Below are 6,000 nucleotides of genomic sequence, written 5' to 3' on the forward strand. Positions count from 1 at the left end.
AGGGTATCAAGAGAATTGGAAACCCAGCGGTGACATCTCGAGAGTGGGACAAAAAACATGTTTGTTCTGTGTAATTGTGTTGCGTAATAACAGGGATATACTCTATGTCCTTATTGTCAAGTGGTACGTTTCCTGTTGCAAACATAAAAAGACAGATTAATTCATAATATAGGCCTACATGTCTGGATTATATATATATATATATATATATATATTTTTTTTTTTTTTTTTTTTTTTTTAATGTAATGTCTTTAGTGTAAATGCATGTAAACATTTCCCCACTATATGAAGCCATGCATTGTTATAGCCTACATTATGTATTGATAGGCCTACCATAGTTGCGGCAAAGCTAGCCTATAGTTTAATTTTAAGTTTGGTCAGCTGCTGTATGGTACCAGAGGGATAATCATGACCAAAACCTATTCTTACTTCTTTTCCTCCTCCTTCACCGATTCAGTAAGTTTATATGCACACCAATATTCCACTATACCGAATATGACAATATTCCGAATTTGTCCAAGAGAAAACTCAGATTGAACAGATAGTCTAGCTAGCTGTCTCAATTTACTCTGCAGAGATCTGAGGAGAAGTTAACCATAGTCCTCATAAATCCACCAGAGTTTAAAATTCCAACACAAAGAAAGCGGAAGGGAACAAACATGCATCCGGCGGAATTCCCTGCGGCACCTGAGCGATCCCAGAAGTGGAACGTCAAGGATATAGACTAGTGTCGTCATGACCCCTTTTCATCATCAGCAGCAATCACCGGTACAATTACCGCTCTATTGAGACGTGTTGGGTGTCAACAATAAACTCAGTCAGGGCCAAAAGTCCCAAAAGAACTTTAGTATGATACATGTTGTGATATCATATGTAATGTAGGCCTATAGAATGTACAATAATGATGTTGGTTGTTGTAACCTACAGCAATATAGCCGCCTGCATTGCACAGCTGCACCTCAAATTTTCACTTGAGGCCACATGATGGTGCTGTATCATATAGTGTGCTAGTATTCAAAAATTGTGAGCAGAGGAGTAGCTGCAAACATAATTTCTTGAAGAACATAGGCTACTGAAATGTGATTGTATGCTCAAATATTAGAATATATAGGCTACAACAGCAAACTGGCACAGAGCTTATAATCTAATGTAGAAGTTGCAGTCATGCTTTTAGGAGCTACTTCAAAGACACTTATCTAAAATATGTTAGAGAAAAGGCCATGTATTACAGGATTTACAATGGAGTATATTAACATAAGGGTAGGCCTATATTTATTTATTTTTGTCTTTTTGTAGTGATGAATTTACCTGATGAAGGTCTGGTACCGAAACGTTGTATTTTTCTAAATAAATTATTGCTGGCGTAATGGTCAGTGTGCGGGATTTTCTCTCAACAAGTAGAGAGTGATAGAAAACATGGGGAGGTAGAGGAGGTCGACATGTGTCATCCTGATGATAAAACTTATGTAGGTATAAGATTGATTAGTTATGTTATATACATGCACTGTTATTAAGGAATTATAATTGTGTCTTGAAAAACTAAAGAAAGGCTTTAAGATGGCTTTAATTGTGTACATGCTGTTGTGTTTTCTGTTGGATTATTGGATATTATTTTAGTGCTTAGTATTTCACTGAATGTAGTTTTTGATACATGTTTTGTATAGGGCTTTTGAACATCTACTAGTCAAAGAGATATAAAGGACGCATGTTAGAATTTGTTTACAGTTCATCAATTGATTGAAATTTGATTATTATCCAGTAGCTTGCCAAACATTGTCTAGTCACGGCTCCTTTGGCAAAGATATGTTCTCTTTTTGGACTAAGGCATCTGGGCTTGTGCATGAACGTGTTGACTGTTGTGATATGTGACGATGACTGTAAACATATTCTAAAGGAGGGATATGTAGTACAGGTGTTTTGTCAGTAGAGGGCCCTGTACGACAAAAAAAAGCCCCCACAGACAGACAGACAGACAGACAGACAGACAGACACACACACAGACACACACACACACACACACACACACACACACACACACACACACACACACACACACACACACACACACACACTTTGGAGCACTCTTGCTCTCCGGTCTCTTTCTCCAAATGGCATGTTTCTCTAGGTTTATAGGACCTATTGAGAAAATAAGTTTCAAGAGCAGACGTCATTAAGTGCCTTACAATAAAAGACAAAAAACAAAAAGTAAGAGAGCAAGATACTTGAAATGTAGACACAATGCAACATAAAAAGTATATTTAAATGAGAAACTAAATAAAAGCAAGTACAAAACAAGTGGGTCTTGAGCAGCTTTTTATAGGTGTCCTCAGTGTCCACATCCCTGTTTCATATTAGGACAAAGCCAATATCATATAGTGCAGTGCACCTCTAAATAAGAAAATCCCATTCCCTTCCACATTTTCTTGTGTATATCCTTTCAGTTTCAACGTCGGTAGCGAGACATGCAATTATACATAATTACTGTTGTTTATTGGATGTGATAATGGCACCTTTTAAACCCAATCCTTGCATGGCCAAAATTGGTTTGAAATTGTCCTAGCTTGACAACATTTAGAAAATGACACAGCTAACATCTGTCAGAGGCCTTTACCAGTGTCAACAAATGGAGGAAAGGTGGAATCAAAAAAACACTCACATTTAGATTAATTGAGGACCCCTTTTCCATGTCTTTAAAATGTAAGAAGAGAATGACAGATAGTTAATGAAATGGGTTACATCAACAGGTTTACTGTAACACATTGTCAATGGAGTTAGAGTAAGTTGGATTCAATCAGTTATACAGTCACAAGACTATGTGTCCTCTTTGAGTGTATCCTAATGCTAATGTGCCATTTTTAGCTTATCTGATCTGTTCTATGAAAGTTGTAGGGTGCCAACATTAGAGACTCACTGAGTGGGTAATTATTGTGGATTACAGAGAACAATTACAAAGTAAATATTTACATTTAAAAACCCTGTCATTAAGAAGGACACAATTAACAATTAAATACAAATATATCTATTTTGCAGTTATAATTCCCTTTCCAGCGGTAGTCTGTTTGAGGATACTCTAAGCACATCAAGTGAACGTGGTCACACAGGGACAAAGGGTGCACAGGGATTTTGTTCTCGCTCAGGGATGAAATAGGGTGAAATGACAAAGATGACACATTGTATCAACAATGTTTTTATTTCTGTCTGTTCCTCTGTGTCTGATAAAAAAAAAAACTATAATAAGTTACTACTGAGCAAGACTATAATTATACACTTTCTTCACGCACAACAGGAGGCTAGACTGTCCAGCCCTAAATACAGTAAATATGAACTTTTGCAAAAGGTTGATAGCGTATAAAGCTTACAACAATAAAACTGACAGGCCACACGCTGATTAGAACAGAAGTCAATATATCTGAAATCTTTTTAGACAGTAATCATCCCCAAATGCTGTGTGCTGGATTTTGTGCACTCAGTGTCTACAGACTGTTGCGAGACAGTGTGTTTTGACTCTTTTGTTACTGTTATGAACACTGATGATTGAGGGTCATGCTAACCAATCTTGAAAAAGCTTACAATTAAAGGTACTCCTCACTACATTATGGCTGTTCTTACATTTTCCTATTTGTGCTTTCTCTGCAAGACATGCATGTAGATCTGTTTGGAGGCTACACAACCAATGTCTCATTTTGGGATATTGAACACAATATTATGATAGGCCAGTAATCTTTATTTATTTTGTGCAAGGCAAGCGGTAAAGAGCGTTAAAGACATTGAGTATAATATTACAGGGAAATGTGTTGTAGGATGCATTTTACAACTCTGATGATTGTTAATCGTGTGAGTACAGCGGTAGAACTGATGATTGTTAATTGTGTGAGTACAGCGGTAGAACTCTGATGATTGTTAATCGTGTGAGTACAGCGGTAGAACAAGGTAATATGCCATTAAATTTCATAATAATTGGGGAATGCTGTATCAATTGTAGTCTCGCATTGCTAGACCTACCTCCACAGTGTGCAAAGGACGGTCTGGCTAGTCCACACAACATTCCGGGATGGGAGAAACACGTGCTCTGGTTTATTGGCATTTCTTTAAACCAATCACAATGGTCTTGGGTGGCACTAAGCGCCTGACGGAGCAATGGTCCTCTGCGAAATAGCCTCAGGAACGAACTTGTGTGGGTGGAACATGTGTGCGTTCAGAAGTTGTTTTAGTCGTGCAACAGAAAACTCAGATTCGACAGATAGTCTACAGTAGTTAACCATAGTTCTCATAAAATCGACCAGAGTTTAGAATGCCAACACAAAGAACGTGGAAGGTAAGGGACAGCCGTCCGGAAATTAGGGACATCCGGCGGAATATTCGGCAGGACCTGAACAATCCTGGAAACAAAACTTTGTCGATATAGACCATATCAATTGTGATCATCATCCATGCATCCATACTTCTTCAACTGCTTATCCTGGGTCGGGTGCTCGATGATGTTTTAAGCCCCCCAACGTCTCCTTCCAGGCAGCGCTGCAACCTTTGATTTCAAGGCACCTAACCCTAACCATAACCATTGCCTAATCCTAGTGCCTTCCAGGCAGCGCTGCCTGGAAGGAGACGTTGGGGGCTTAAAACACAGATAAACGAGTCGGGTCGCGGGGGCAGCAGCTCCAGCATAGGGCCACTTACTTTGCTTTCCCAAGCCACATTAGCCAACTCTGACTGGGGGATCCTGAAGCGTTCCCAGACCAGGGTGGAGATATAATCTCTCCACCTAGTCCTGGGTCTTCCCCGAGGCCTCCTCCCAGCTGGACGTGCCTGGAACACCTCCCTAGGAAGGCACCCACGGGCCATCCTTACCAGATGTCAGAACTGGCATCCTTTCGTCGCAAAGGAGAAAACCCATTTCGGCCTCTTCTAACCTGGATCTTGTTCTTTTGGTCATGACCCAGCCTTCATGACCATAGGTCATGACCAAATTGACCGGTAGATCGAAAGCTTTGCCTTCTGGCTCAGCTCTCTTTTTGTCACAACGGTGTGGTAAAGCGAATCCAATACCGCTCCCACTGCTCCAATTCTCCAGCCAATCTCCCGCTCCATTTTCCCCTGACTTGCAAACAAGAGGTACTTGAACTCCTTTACTTGGGGTACGGACTCATTGCCCACCCGGAGTAGGCACTCAATTGGTTTCCTGCTGAGAACCATGGCCTAAGATTTAGAGGTGCTAATCTTCATCCCTAATGCTTCACATTCGACTGTGAACAAATCCAGTAAGTGCTGAAGGTCAAAGGCCGATGATGCCATCAGGAACACATCACCCGCAAAAAGCAGTAATGAGATCCCCAGCCCACCAAACAGCAACCCCACCCAAACCTGACTACGCCTTGATATCCTGTGCATGAATACCACAAACAGGTTTGGCGACAAAGCACAGCCCTGGCGGAGGCCAACACCCACCTGGAATGAGTCAGACTAAAGGCTGAATTACAGTGGGTACGGAAAGTATTCAGACCCCTTTACATTTTGCACTCTTTGTTTCATTGCAGCCATTTGCTAAAATCTAAAAGGTTCATTTTATTTCTCATTAATGTACACTCCCATCTTGACAGAAAAAAACTGAAATTAAAAAAGAAAAACTGAAATATCACATGGTCATAAGTATTCAGACCCTTTGCTGTGACACTCAACTTTAACTCACATGCTGTCCATTTCTTCTGATCCTCCTTGAGATGGTTCTACTCCTTCATTGGAGTCCTGCTGTGTTTAATTAAACTGATTGGACTTGATTAGGAAAGGCACACACCTGTCTATATAAGACCTTACAGCTCACAGTGCATGTCAGAGCAAATTAGAATCATGAGGTCGAAGGGACTGCCCAAGGAACTCAGAGACAGAATTGTGGCAAAGCACAGATCTGGACAAGGTTACAAAAGAATTTCTGCAGCACTCAAGGTTCCTAAGAGCACAGTGGCCTCCATAATCCTTAAATGGAAGAAGTTTGGGACGACCAGAACT

General features: G+C 40.4%; 1 protein-coding gene across 1 annotated transcript in view; it reads right to left on the bottom strand.

The window, feature by feature from the left end:
- LOC114557645 (doublecortin domain-containing protein 2) overlaps positions 1-5,782 on the bottom strand; it is a 28,796-nt gene extending 23,014 nt beyond the window's left edge. The window contains exon 1 of the mRNA XM_028581228.1: positions 5,684-5,782. The gene's annotated coding sequence lies outside the window, so the exon portion shown is untranslated. The remainder of the gene's footprint in view (positions 1-5,683) is intronic.
- Between the last annotated feature and the right edge of the window lie 218 nt (positions 5,783-6,000).

The sequence above is a fragment of the Perca flavescens genome, chromosome 6, assembly GCF_004354835.1.
Source record: "Perca flavescens isolate YP-PL-M2 chromosome 6, PFLA_1.0, whole genome shotgun sequence".
In the NCBI taxonomy this organism is placed as follows: domain Eukaryota; kingdom Metazoa; phylum Chordata; class Actinopteri; order Perciformes; family Percidae; genus Perca; species Perca flavescens.